Source organism: Oncorhynchus nerka, linkage group LG11, assembly GCF_034236695.1.
Source record: "Oncorhynchus nerka isolate Pitt River linkage group LG11, Oner_Uvic_2.0, whole genome shotgun sequence".
NCBI classification, from domain to species: domain Eukaryota; kingdom Metazoa; phylum Chordata; class Actinopteri; order Salmoniformes; family Salmonidae; genus Oncorhynchus; species Oncorhynchus nerka.
In genome coordinates this window covers 68,818,414-68,833,468 of record NC_088406.1, presented here as the reverse complement: position 1 = coordinate 68,833,468, position 15,055 = coordinate 68,818,414, and the positions used below count along the sequence as shown (strand labels likewise).

Genomic DNA, 15,055 nt, shown 5'->3' with positions numbered 1-15,055 from the left:
CTATCTCGCTGTCTCTGCCTCTCTCTGTCTCTCTCTCTCTCTCCCGCATTTACCCCTTTCCCTCACAGCCATTATATCAGCTCCATTTACCCCCCAGTCTCTCTCCTTCACTCTCTGGTTCACCTAGTCCAGTGTTAGGAGTGTATCTCTGGCTGAGTGAGCTCACACAATGGTTGATTAGCAGGCCTTGACGGTTTGAAGTGCACATGTGTGAGGTTTGAACGGGAGGAGGAGCGACACTCTTCTTTCGCTCCTCTCTCACCCCATCTCCTCTATCAGAGCGACCACGACTTTTTCGTTTTGTGTTATTTTTCAAAGTGCACTTGTGTGACAGGTGGCGTTTTATGGCACTCTTTGGCACTCTAAACCACTGAGTTTTGAAAGAATTTGTTTTCATTGTTCCGACACCCACAAATGTTATTTTAGTATCTCATTTTTATTTATGTTTCTTTAGATCATATTGAATGGAAATGTGTCAAACTATTGGGAGTAAGAAAACAACAACGTAAGAACAAACCTGCTGACAATGTCAGATTCGTACCTTTAAAGACATGAAATTAAAAATATTTTAATGAACATAATTAACAAAATTTTACCTGCATCTTCATGAAACTACATTCATTAGTCTGTCTCTAGACACCTCGGCTTACAGGTGCTGGGCTAACCTTTAAAATGTAGACGTTACAAAGCTGTTCTAGGACTGGAATCCCGGCGGTTCTAGTGATATAAAGTTCTTACCTAACCACTTCCATTAGGAGTTCCTATACCTTCATTAACACCTCTTTGGCTTCATTAAGAACAGAAAAAACAATAAAGTGCTGAAGTTGTGCGTTTCTATATTAAATGCCATTAGAATGTGAGTTTGCGTGCCCCAGAGTATAGACAGGCCCAGCTAGGAGGAAATTAGTAGTGGTTGAAATAGATTGTGTCTTAAAATAGTTGATGTTAGGAAAAGGAATTCAGCTGTTATTGTGTGTGTGTGTGTGTGTGTGTGTGTGTGTGTGGGGGGGGGTGTATATGTGTGTGTATAAGCCTCTCAGACAGGTTCTGAGTGTCATGTTTGCATTGAGGCCTGGCCGTTGTTTAGGTCTGGTGTTCAACAGTGTTGCAGTGAATCTGCAGTTGTCTCGTTAAACTAGGACATGTGCTGTAGGTGTTCCAGTTCCCCAGCTAACAGCTAACCAGTGACAGGTGTGGCCCTGCAAAATGCACAGATTACACAGAGACTGGAAAGTGCTCATGACATTCAACAGAGTGGTATGGATAGAGTGGGTGTGTGAGTGCACTGTGGTGGCACCTGGAATTTTTACTGGCGCAGCGTGTTTGAAGATCCAGCCGAGAACAGGATAAAGGATAAAGATGGTAACTGTTCTCTCTCAGAAGTAGGGGGGCTGTGAAATCCAAGGTTGCTGGGCCACGGACCCCCCTGTCTATTCACTTTAAAGGCACACACACACACACACACACACACACACACACACACACACACACATACACACACACACACACACACATACATACACACACATACACACACACACACACACACATACATACACACACATACATACACAAACACACACACACTCACAAAGACGCACACAGACACACACTCTCTCCTGTCCCTTCCCCAGCCATGTCAAAAGGCTCCCTGTTTACATGTGCTTGGCGTCTCACGTAGCCAGAGCCGTGGAAGAGAGTGTGTCCAAATGATTGACACACTGTTTGGTTTTCTTCTCCACCTCTCCCTCTGTCATTCGCTCCATCCCAAGGTTAAAGCTTGTCAGCACCCAAAGCTTGTGAGGTCATTGAAATTCTAAACACGGAGTTACAGCCAGTACAGCCAAACTGGTCTTAAATACAGTTAACACTAAAAACATTGTATTTGGCTCAAGACATTCTCTAAGACCTAACCCTCATCTGGAGTTGTGTATAAAGGGTGTGACCATTTTAGGACGATCAACTCCTAGGTATAATTTTGGAAGGTCAATAATCATGGTCAAGTCATATTGACAAAGTTGTTGTGAAGATGGGGAGAGGTATGTCTGTTATAAAAACACGCTCTGCGTTTTTGACACGAACGTCAACTGTACTAGTTGTCAGGCTTTTGAGCTTGTCTCATCTTGATTACTGTCCTGTAATATGGTCAAGTGCAGCAAAGAAAGACCTAGCAAAGCTGCAGCTGGCTCAGAGCAGAGCAGCACACCTCGCCCTTAACTGCACGTACAGAACTAACATCAACAACATGCAGGCCAGTTGTTCCTGGTTCAGGGTTCACGAGTGATTAGCTTCTTCTCCTAGTTTTCATGAGAAATAATACTGTGATGAAAATTCCAGATTATCTGCCTAATCAAAATTCATTCAGCTCAGACACACATACATACCCTGCAATACATACCACCAGGGGTCTCTTCACAGTCCCCAAGTCCAACACGAATTCACGGCAACGCCCAGTATTATACAGAGCCGTGATCGCATGGAACTCCCTTCCAGCTCCAATTACTTCTTTGTATATCGTTGTATTTTACATTTGTGTGACTGTCCTTGTCTATCAGTCTATCAGTGTTCTGTTACTTGTCATGTTTGAGGTTTTTGTGGACCCCAGGAAGAGTAGCTGCTGCTTCAGGAAGAGCTAATGGGGATCCGAATGAATCGAAACCAAAAGCTAAACAGGTCCAATTTTTGAAGCTTTTCACCAGTCGGCAGACAGTAAAGTTACACACACACACACACACACACACACACACACACACTCTTAAGACATTACAGTCCCTGTGCTTACACGACGGGGCTACCAGCCCGCTCTACTCTGCCTGACGACCGTCGACAACTTCAAACGTTCCAGGAACTAATTCCATTTAGGATAGTCGGGATAAAGGCAGGATAATGTAATGCGGTCTGTGACCAACCGTGGAGGAAGGAGGGGCCTTCATCCCTCCGTCCGCATGTTTCTGTCACACTCCTCTTTTCATTACTGTTTCTCAGGGAAGTTTTCCTCTCTCTTTTGACCTTTTTTAACTTTCTGCCTTTTCCCACTTTAACAAAGAACCCATATGGCATCAAGCAAATACACACCAAACCAGAACAAAACAGGATGAAAGTTTCCATGGTGTTCCTACTCCCTAGCCTTCGTCTCTGTGTCTTATGACTAGCGCTTCTGTAACTGAGACGAAACCCTGGGAGGACACAGGAGTCACCTGAGCACCGTGCTCTGCTGTGTGGTTCTTTGTTGTGGTTGGGAGACGATGGGAAGAGAAGGAGACAGAAAACAAAGAGCGAGAAAGAGAGACGGAACACAAAAGAGACATCTCTGGAGTTTGTGCTTCCTGGGGGAACCTGAGTTGAGGATGCGCCCCTGCGCCCTCCTTGCCCGCCCCACCCCCCTCGTGCCCACCGGTACCCAGGAGTACCGTGCCTGCCACACGCCATGAGCCACAGGAGACAGGCACCGGGTTAGGCATGAAAGAGAGAGAGAGAGAACTTGGATGAGAGAAAGAAGAGATCTGACCGCACACACTTCTTCTGTTTCTCACGTCTCTTGTGGATTGGGCTGTAAGTTGTCTGGGGAGAAACCAATCAAACAATCAGCTCACTGGAAAACCTCAGTGGAGTCACCTAACTTCATTATTCTATCTCCCTGCTGTCTCCCTTCAGCTGGCCCATCTTAAAAATGCAGACGGAAAACAGTTAAGAAGTCTGCAGAAGTGTAAAAAAAAATACATAAAGATGCACACACACACACACACACACACACACACACTGCTTAAAATAAGTCCAACGTCATACAATAAACATGGCTCACAGCTCTTTCATCTTGTGTGTGTTTTCCCACAACTGTCTAGGAGATCATGATATGTACGTACACCCCCCCCCCCCCTACTCCCTCCTTCCCTTTTCTCAGCTAATATCAGCTAGTTATCCCCCAGGATCTGATGCAGCCTGGACCCTCTGTCTCAGTTACTATCAGCTCGTTATCCCCCAGGATCTGATGCAGCCTGGACCCTCTGTCTCAGCTACTATCAGCTAGTTATCCCCCAGGATCTGATGCAGCCTGGACCCTCTGTCTCAGTTACTATCAGCTAGTTATCCCCCAGGATCTGTTGCAGCCTGGACCCTCTGTCTCAGTTACTATCAGCTCGTTATCCCCCAGGATCTGATGCAGCCTGTACCCTCTGTCTCAGTTACTATCAGCTCGTTATCCCCCAGGATCTGATGCAGCCTGTACCCTCTGTCTCAGTTACTATCAGCTAGTTATCCCCCAGGATCTGATGCAGCCTGGACCCTCTGTCTCAGTTACTATCAGCTAGTTATCCCCCAGGATCTGATGCAGCCTGGACCCTCTGTCTCAGTTACTATCAGCTAGTTATCCCCCAGGATCTGATGCAGCCTGTACCCTCTGTCTCAGTTACTATCAGCTAGTTATCCCCCAGGATCTGATGCAGCCTGTACCCTCTGTCTCAGTTACTATCAGCTAGTTATCCCCCAGGATCTGATGCAGCCTGGACCCTCTGTCTCAGTTACTATCAGCTAGTTATCCCCCAGGATCTGATGCAGCCTGGACCCTCTGTCTCAGCTACTATCAGCTAGTTATCCCCCAGGATCTGATGCAGCCTGGACCCTCTGTCTCAGTTACTATCAGCTAGTTATCCCCCAGGATCTGTTGCAGCCTGGACCCTCTGTCTCAGTTACTTTCAGCTAGTTATCCCCCAGGATCTGATGCAGCCTGGACCCTCTGTCTCAGCTACTATCAGCTAGTTATCCCCCAGGATCTGATGCAGCCTGGACCCTCTGTCTCAGTTACTATCAGCTAGTTATCCCCCAGGATATGTGGCAGACAGAGTAACACAATGAGGGACAGACACCCGCACCCACAGACACAAGCACACACAGACACACTCACCGACAGACACACACACACACTCTAATGCTCACATTCTTCTGTCCAGTGTATCAGTCTTTTGTTACTTGTCATGTTTTGTGATATTTGTGGAGCCCAGGACAGTAACTGCTTTTGGAAAGCGAATGGGGAAACAAATAAACCAATGAACTGTTGTGTTCTAATGTCACTACAGGGTGTTTGTCGTGTAAAACTCTCTATCTGCAGGATTCCTGGAGGACTTTTTGTAAGACGTTTTGATTTGATTGTTTTTTGATCCTTAATTGTTTTTGAAAATATCTACTTGCTAAAATATCGAGACGGAAATTGCTTTAAATTGTCGCAGAGAGTAGGAATTAGAACAATAGTACATTTGTCATTCCGATAAAATGGTTGCAATCCGTCTACTTGTATCATCAGTTGGAGCCCAGGACTGTGTTCAGTCTTACTCCAGGTCCCACTGTTCAGAATAGTCTCACAAAATGTTATTCAAATGTTTCTTTTTTCTCATAATTCAGGCCCTATGTATATACATTAATGGAAACAACGCAATCCTCCTCAGTTACTAGTGTCCAAGTCAATCCATTCGCTACTCTTACCTTGTTGGCTAGACAACAACAGGGCCCCCAAAACAAGCTAAGGAATCTTCTCACAGGATTACTTTTGTGATCGTGTGAAAAGAGGGAGCACTGAAGTGTAGCCTGAACGCTCCGACCGGCAGTCTCAGGGGGTTAAAGTGAGCTGGGGAGTACACACACACACACACACACACACACACACACACACTAGTGTTGTTGTTCCCTAGAGGGGTAGTGACCCAGGAACTTCCCAGTGTGTCAGCATCAGCATGGGTTTCTCTTTGTTCAGGAGGATGATCTATCTGAGGCCTGACCCCTCACCCTGATCACAGACAACAGCAGCCATGTTGACACTGAAACCCCAACACTTCCTGTCCTGTTCAGTGGCTGTGGGGCGCTGGGTGGAAAGGGCGGGGGACGGGAGACCTGACTGGGGATGGGGACTGTAGGGACGGGAGACCTGACTGGGGATGGGGACTGTAGGGACGCGGAGGCCTGACTGGGGATGGGGACTGTAGGGACGGGAGACCTGACTGGGGATGGGGACTGTGGGGACGGGGAGACCTAACTGGGGATGGGGACTGTAGGGACGGGAGACCTGACTGGGGATGGGGACTGTAGGGACGGGGAGACCTGACTGGGGATGGGGACTGTAGGGACGGGGAGGCCTGACTGGGGATGGGGACTGTAGGGACGGGAGATCTGACTGGGGATGGGGACTGTAGGGACGGGGAGACCTGACTGGGGATGGGGACTGTAGGGACGGGGAGGCCTGACTGGGGATGGGGACTGTGGGGACGGGGAGACCTAACTGGGGATGGGGACTGGGGACGAGATGTGTGTGTCACTCCTTCCTCCATAAAGACAGAAACAGAGGCACACAATGCATTGCAACAAACTCACACACACACTTTACATACACAGATGCATAAGAAGCTATTACACAGAGGCATACGAGGCTATCATACAGAGGCATAAGAGGCTATCACACAGAGGGATAAGAGGCTATCACACAGAGGCATAAGAGGCTATCACACAGAGACATACGAGGCTATCATACAGAGGCATAAGAGGCTATCACACAGAGGCATAAGAGGCTATCACACAGAGGCATAAGAGGCTATCACACAGAGGCATAAGAGGCTATCACACAGAGGGATAAGAGGCTATCACACAGAGGCATAAGAGGCTATCACACAGAGACATAAGAGGCTATCACACTGAGGCATACGAGGCTATCATACAGAGGCATAAGAGGCTATCACACAGAGGCATAAGAGGCTGTCACACAGAGGCATACGAGGCTATCACACAGAGGCATAAGAGGCTATCACACAGAGGCATAAGAGGCTATCACACAGAGGCATAAGAGGCTATCACACAGAGGCATAAGAGGCTATCACACAGAGGGATAAGAGGCTATCACACAGAGGCATAAGAGGCTATCCCACAGATGCATAAGAGGCTATCACACAGAGGCATAAGAGGCTATCACACTCACACATCCATGACCAGGATCTAGATATATACCCCACCCATTAGAACAGGTCATACCATTTAAATACCAGTCACCAGATGCCAGACACCAGGCCCAGCCCAGCTCTTTCTTCCCTGTGTGTGTGTGTCTGTGTGTCTTTGTGTGTGTGTGTGTCTTTGTGTGTCTGTGTGTGTGTCTGTGTGTGTGTCTTTGTGTGTGTGTCTTTGTGTTTGTGTGTGTGCGTGTGTGTGTGTCTTTGTGTGTGTGTGTGTCTTTGTGTGTGTGTCTTTGTGTGTGTGTGTGTGTGTGTCTGTCGGTGTGTGTGCCTGTGTGTCTTTGTGCATGCATGTGACGTGAGCCGTGTTGTATTTAATAACTGTCCTGTCAGAATACGCCCCAAATGGCACCATAGTCCCTTTGTAGTGCACTACTTTCGAGCACGTCCCATAGGGCTCTGGGTGATAGAAGTGCACTACAAAGGGAATAGAGTGCCATTTGGGGCTCAGACACGTTTATTACACTACACCATGGGTCCATCGTTTGCGGAGCCAACCAATTAATATATTAATCAAATCTCCCCAAGGATGATGGAGAGGGAGAAACAAGACAAACCATTTTCAATATGGTTTTAATCAGTAGCTGGGGAGGCCAAGAGGTCACCAACACACACATACACACACACACGCCCTTGCTATCTCCCTTTTGTCTCTGTGTTTTTATTCATTAGTGTGACGACTCAACATCTCGCTCCAGGCTAGACATATCCTGACAGATCTAGGCAGATCCAACACACACACACACACACACACACACACACACACACACACACACACACACTGCTTAAAATAAGTCCAATGCCACACAATAAACATGGCTCACAGCTCTTTAATCTTGTGTGTGTGTTCCCACAACTGTCTAGGAGATCATGATATTATCACACACACACACACACACTCACACACAGACAAGGAATGTATGTTTAGTTAAAACCCAGAGGCTGAACATGCAGGTGGGCTGATGCATAATATTAAACTAGAATCCATGCTTTTGAGAGTATGTATGCATGTCTGTCTGCCTGTCTGCATGTCTGTCTGCCTGTCTGCCTGTCTGTCTGCCTGTCTGCCTGTCTGTCTGTCTGTCTGCCTGCCTGCCTGCCTGCCTGCCTACCTGCCTGTGTCTGTGTCTGTGTCTTCATGTCTTTCTGTATGTATGCGTGCACAGTCATCAGCACAGTGAGGAGAGATACAGCTCTAATGATAGAGGAACGGAGGAGGTGTGTGTATGTGTGCGCATGCTGTATGTATGCAGGTGTTTTTCTCCTTTATGTTTGTGTGTGTGCGTGTGTGTGTGTGTGTGTACTGGTGTTTCCGTTCACAAGACAGGCAAGGTGGTAGAGCCTCTGTCATCCAGGGCTTGAGTTCATAGCCCGTACCCTTGTAAAGGACTGATACGCTGTGACACCTTTATCCACTGTGTTAAATGTCAGGAGATTACAGACAGGCGTGGTGGTGAATGGCAGACCCAGGGAGAAGGCCAGGTGTCACTGCCAGGGCCTGGACTAGGATGAAAGACTGACCTCTGGTTTTATGGTGAGCCAACGGCAAGCTGTGGCAGTCACAGCTTGTGTCCCAAATGACAGCCTATTCCATATGTAGTGCACTTCTTTTGACCAGAGCGCTGTCCAAAAGTAGTGCTCTATATAGGGAATAGGTTGCTATTTGGGACGTAGTCACGGTTTAGCTAACCCTCTGGTTCTAAAGTTCACAGGCCCTTCACTAAACAGTGAACTATGCCCCCTCCGGCTAGAACTCTTCACAACCTTGGCACAGCGAGGCACCCAAAGCGCCAGAGCAGGAAGAATGTGTCGTTTCCCATTCCACCTTGGCGTCAAACTTAAAATGGCCGCCTCCTCCAGGGCACACTTTAATTGTGTCTAGTAAAACCAGAGGCGGGTTTTTGAAAGGCCGTCGCCGTGCCCATAACCGCGGGGATGTTCCACAGGCTCTGTGTGTCTGGCTCTTCTGATGTTATTAGCTGGGCGGTTTGGTGCACTAACATAACATACCAGCTTTAAGTGCACTGGCTGTGGGCTAATGGAGGTAGCAGCACGGCGCTAGTAAAGTAGGCACAAAGTATTGTCCCGCAATTATTCATAAACCCCAATCAGAAAACGTGTACACTTCCTGAAAGTGTAACCATCAGGAGTAGTTGAAATCAGGGATAAATGAGTGAAATCGGCCAATCAGCCCTCTCGATGGCTTTGGGCATCCGGTTGCTCCCGCTGACTGATCCTCGACTGAGCCTTTTTGGCCAAGAACACTAACTTTCCCCTCAAATCCCCCTTTGTCATTAATGAGTGAGGACAAGTCTGTGTTTGCGTCCCAAATGGCACCCTATACCGTACAGGCCCTGGTCAACAGTAGTGTACTAAATAAGGGTGATGGTTGCGTTTGGGACGCACAACTAATGCGTGGGGAAAGAGTCTGAAGCTGGTTCAGCCTGGGGAGGGTTTGGTCGAAGAGAGAGTGAGAGAGAGAGAGAGAGAGGGAGAGAGAGAGGGAGAGAGAGAGAAAGCAGAGAGAGAGAGCAGAGCGCGCCACACAGTACAGGCCATCTGTGGCCAGTTTAAGAAGCAAGAAATTGGATCGGCGACAAGACACACTGTTTATCTTTCTCTAAGTCTGGGGCCTCTTAAGACTGCTCTTTTCTACTCTGTGAGTGAACAGGCACACACACACACACACACACACGCACGCACACACACACACACCACTACTCTTCGGCACACCACAGCTCTAGCAGAAAATTCTATCATAGTACAACTGTTATTAAACCATTTTTTGGGACTGTAACTTGTGTTTACAACCGGAAAATATAACCCCTAGTCATTACAAGCTTGAATCCCTAAGAGCTGTTGATTTGGGTTTGATAGGGTATTTCTTTGTGTGTGTGTGTGTGTGTGTGTGTGTGTGTGTGTGTGTATGCGTGTGTGTGTGCGCAGCGATCATCTGGAGTCATTGGAGGGTTTCAGGGCTCCAATCAGTCTGAATTAGCCGATCAATCCACCAGCCAGTCCCCTCCAATCTACCCCAGAGTGGGGAGGTTGTGTTCACTGCCATGCCTCTTTATTGTGTGTGTGCATTAATCAGGCCCTATTCACAGACTGGAGGAGGTCCTCCAGTACACAGTACACATACACGCATGCACGCACACACACACATACTAACACATACACTGACACGCATGTGTACACACATGTACACACACACACATACACGTGCATCACACGTACACAGACATGCATACACACACACACACACACACACTGAAACTTCCGTGAGAGACAGCTCTCAATTAATTGTGTTGTTCATGACTTGCTTTGATTGCCTTCATACCATCCTGCTCATCACTATCAAGTTCATTATACATCTTTGTTCATCTAAAAAACGTCTGTCGTCTGTCCCCTAACAGATCTTTGTCCCATCAGGGACCAGGCCAGTGTTACACACCCTGTGTGTGTCTGAAATCACACCCTATTCCCTATGTAGTGAACTACTTTTGACCAGGGCCCATTGGAAGAAAGTAGCGCACTATATAGGGAATAGGGTGCCATTTTGGACCTAACCCCTATTTAATTACAATGCTTGGCCTGCTAGAATGTAATTACCCAGACGCGGAGTCATATCGCTGACTACAGCCTATCTACAGTAAATGTAACACAGTTCTTCTTCCCCTAAGTGTTAAGATCAATTGAATTTCATAGGTCAGCTGGGATATTAATGTTAGTGATGGGTTACAGAGATCAGCTCTTTTCAATGAGGCTGAGGACAGTTGTGTGGGGAGACACACACACACCCGGGCACACACACACACACACACACACCCGGGCACACACACACACACACACACCCGGGCACACACGCGTCTGAACAGCGCTATAATACCAGGCCATCAAAACGAGAGGAAAAAAGACCTGTCAGATATTATATAACGGGATAATGGGCCGATCACACCTCACGCCAAATGATCCTGTAATCCCATCAGTGGTATCGATCAGGCCGTTTGATATCCGGGTGTCGTTAATGAATGTTTGACATAAAAAGTGATCTAAAAACCCAGACGTCAAGCCTTGCATCACCTTAGACCAGACTCTGACCCAGATTTATGTCAAAAGCATTACTGTCATTATCCACACTCTGGCTAATGCATTTAAAGTACTGCATCAAAGTGTGAAACAAACCCTCCTTTCTCATCTTCACTCCCGCTAAGGAATACAGTATGGAAGTGAAATGGCAAAGAGATTGAAAACTAATTTTAAACAAAGTTTCAAGGGCCTGTCAATAAATGTAATTATGAAGCCCTTTTTACATCAGCAGTTGCCACTCTGTCTCAAAGAGTTCTCCCTATGGTGAGGTAGAATGGAAGCGTTTGGCTTCATAAATACATTAATCAGACCACAGAACCCCTCACACAGACCCCTCTCCTCTCCTTCCCCCGTTGAGAGACTCCTTTGTTTATTACTTTAAATAATGGCTGTGAGAGAGGAGTGAGTCCCTCCTGCCTCACCTATGACCCCTCCTGTCTGTCCTGTAGGCATATAGTATGGTGGGGGGGTGAAGTGGGACATAGGTGGTTGGAGAGGGTTGTAAGACACCCCTAGGGACCTCTGACTATAACACGTCCCAGAACTCCGTGTTGTCTAAACTCAGCTAACTGTATTATATGAGGGATATAAGAGGAAGTGTTCCTCCCCCAGAAAAAGAGGGTGGTAGAAAGAGACAGACAAGTGGAGTGATGAGTGTTTGTTGAGAAACAGAGAAAGAGAGTAAGAGAGAAATAGAGGTGGGGGAGGTAGCAGAGGGCAGAAGCTGCTTTTTAAAGAGCTGGTTGATTCCGTTCTGCCTGGGTGAGCTGGAGGTCACTGCTGGTGAGCGTCAAGGACACTCCCTCCTGTCCTCCTTCTCCCCACCCCACCTCTTTTAGCTTCTGTCTCTCTTCCCCCTCTTCTCCCTGTCCCTCCCCCACTCACTGATTGAATCGGTCTGTCTGTCTCCCCCTCTTGAGTAAGGTTTCAGTCTCAGGTTCATGTATCTAAACCCACACTAGCATACCATTTTTAAAAAAGCAATGTATTGGCCACTCAGTAGTCATATGCTAGTATGGCTGTTTTAATCAAGCCTCAGTCCCCCATCTACACCTTTAGACAGTCACTGTGTTAGTCCACCCCCGTGTGGCGCTGGTGGCTCAGAGAGGAGGTGACTGGGACTCTACTCTGCCGAATAACTCACTCAGAACAACGCTCTACTCCGCTCCTCCTCTCCTGCCCCAGAGGCTTGTGGGAAATGTGGAGTCAGCTGTTCTGACGAAGAGCTCTCGGGTGACTCGCCCGACTCCGTGACATGTGACAGGACAGGCCATCACGGGACCAGACACGGATGCTCGGAGAGGGAAAAGAGAGAGGGAGAGAAGGAAAGAGGGATAGGGAGAGACCAGAGAGGGAGAGGAGGGAGGAGAGAGTGAGGATCGAGGAAAGAAATAGCGAGTCCGGAGGAGAGACGGCAGGAAGCGAGACGAGAGAGTGAATGGATGGAGAGAGAACAGAAAAGGGGAAGTCAGTGGGGGAGAGAGAGATAGATAGATGGATGAATACAGAGAATGATGGACAGAAGTGAAGAGAAGAGAGAGGAGAACAGAGCAGTGGTAGTCAGGGGTGATAGAGGCAAAGAGAGGGGAGGTGGAGGGGGAGGGGGAGAGAGAGATAGATTGATGAATACAGAGAAGGATGGATAGAAGTGAAGAGAAGAGAGAGGAGAACAGAGCAGTGGTAGTCAGGGGTGATAGAGGCAAAGAGAGGGGAGGAGGAGGGGGAGGGGGAGAGAGAGATAGATGGATGAATACAGAGAAGGATGGATAGAAGTGAAGAGAAGAGAGAGGAGAACAGCGCAGTGGTAGTCAGGGGTGATAGAGGCAAAGAGAGGGGAGGAGGAGGGGGGAGGTAGGAAATAGGAAGAGAGTAATGGTCTAAACTCACCAAAGGTGTGTGGGATGTATTTTAGAATGTATTGTTTTGAATTATAATGACCAAACCGAAGCCGGGCAGGCGGCTTGTCCGCTTTGTCGCTTCGCTCAATTAGAACGTGTCTTTGTTTTTTGGATTTTATCGCTGGCTCTGTATTCACACAAAACATTCAACATGTAATTCATCCATTTTCTTTGAGCTCATTTGAAGAGGTAGCGAAGGGTTGAGGCTTTACCATACATCCTAAATTAGACCAATTCATCCACTTATGGAAACACAACATCGTGATCAGCAAAGATGATTGGAGATATGGACTATCCTGCGAGCGTACAGTCACTACTCTGGCCGTCCCGTCATTCCACCCACCTAGCTCTGCTTGATCCGCCTGCCCGCGTCTGGTGAGTTTTCCGCTTAATCGAGACAGAGAGAGGTGGAGGTAGAGAGAGATGGAGCGAAGGAGTGTGTGCAGGCCGGGAAGAGCTGGGGGTGAGACGCTAAAGTCATGTATTAATCATTACTCCTTCCTGTGGGCTACTGTCAGAGGGCTGAGGGAGAGCAATGCCAGACCCAGAGCCACCAACATGATGCAGTATGTGCCTGTGGTCCTGTTCGAAACCGCTATCAGTCCATATCCATCCCTGCCTCCTTTTCTCCATTTGCACACTCACTCCATCCATCAGTAAGTGTAACTGGAACATGTTGCAGGGCCAGAGGGAATGACCGTTATACCTGGATCCATTAACCTCATAGTACTGTGTGTGTGTGTGTGTGTGTGTGTGTGTGTGTGTGTGTGTGTGTGTGTGTGTTGTGTTTGCGTGCTTGCGTGCTTGCGCTGAGGTAGTGAATAGGCAGAGCAGCACCATAGTATTCCCAGAATTGTATGTCTGGAGACACAAAGCTTGTAGTTAATGGGTCTTGAAGGCTGAGTCATTGTGTGAGAACCGCCTCACTTTTTCTCTTGGAGAGATATCAATGAAACGTGGTGGAAACACACGCAGTTGACTTCGAATCAAGACGCCATGAAACATTAGATCTCACAGCGGTTTTCCAGGCTTAATTGATGTAAATGAATAGAGTTGTCAAGGTTATGGGGAATAGAAAGACTATAAGGGTTATCTATAGACTACACTGGCACCACTGATCTCTATGGTGGTGGGTTTTCATCCATAGATTAGTTTCAGGAAGTTAGACTCCCACTGGCAGTGGCACCACTGCTGTAATAGGTATGTCTCCAGATAACACTGGCACCACTGTTGGTCCCCCCTTGCTACTATAACAGCCTCCACTCTTCTGGGAAGGCTTTCCACTAGATGTTGGAACATTGCTGTAATAACAGCCTCCACTCTTCTGGGAAGGCTTTCCACTAGATGTTGGAACATTGCTGCTATAACAGCCTCCACTCTTCTGGGAAGGCTTTCCACTAGATGTTGGAACATTACTGCTATAACAGCCTCCACTCTTCTGGGAAGGCTTTCCACTAGATGTTGGAACGTTGCTGCTATAACAGCCTCCACTCTTCTGGGAAGGCTTTCCACTAGATGTTGGAACATTGCTGCTATAACAGCCTCCACTCTTCTGGGAAGGCTTTCCACTAGATGTTGGAACATTGCTGCGGGGATTTGCTTCCATTCAGCCACAAGCGCATTAGTAAGGTCGGGTACTGATGTTGGGCGATTAGGCCCGGCTTGCAGTCGGGGTTCCAATTCACCCCAAATGTGTTCAATGGGGTTGAGGTCAGGGCTCTGTGCAGGCTAGTCAAGTTCTTCCATACCGATCTCGACAAACCATTTCTGTATGGACCTCGCTTTGTGCACGGGGGCATTGTCATACTGTAACAGGAAAGGACCTTCCCCAAACTTTTGCCACAAATTTGGAAGCACAGAGTGGTCTAGAATGTAATTGTATGCTGTAATGTTAACATTTCCCTTCACTGGAACTAAGGAACCCTGAAAAACAGCCCCTCCTCCGCCAAACTTTACAGTTGGCACTATACATTTGGGCCGGTAGCTTTCTTCTGGCATCCGCCAAACCCAGATTCGTCCGTCGGACTGCCAGATGGTGAAGTGTGATTCATCACTCGAGAGAACGTGTTTCCTCTGCTCCAG

The 15,055-nt window shown here is 47.7% G+C and overlaps 1 protein-coding gene across 2 annotated transcripts in view; it reads left to right on the top strand.

Annotated features, from left to right (window-relative positions):
• The window catches only part of LOC115137566 (teneurin-3-like), a 383,150-nt gene that overhangs the window by 102,098 nt on the left and 265,997 nt on the right, over positions 1–15,055 (top strand). The window lies entirely within an intron of this gene.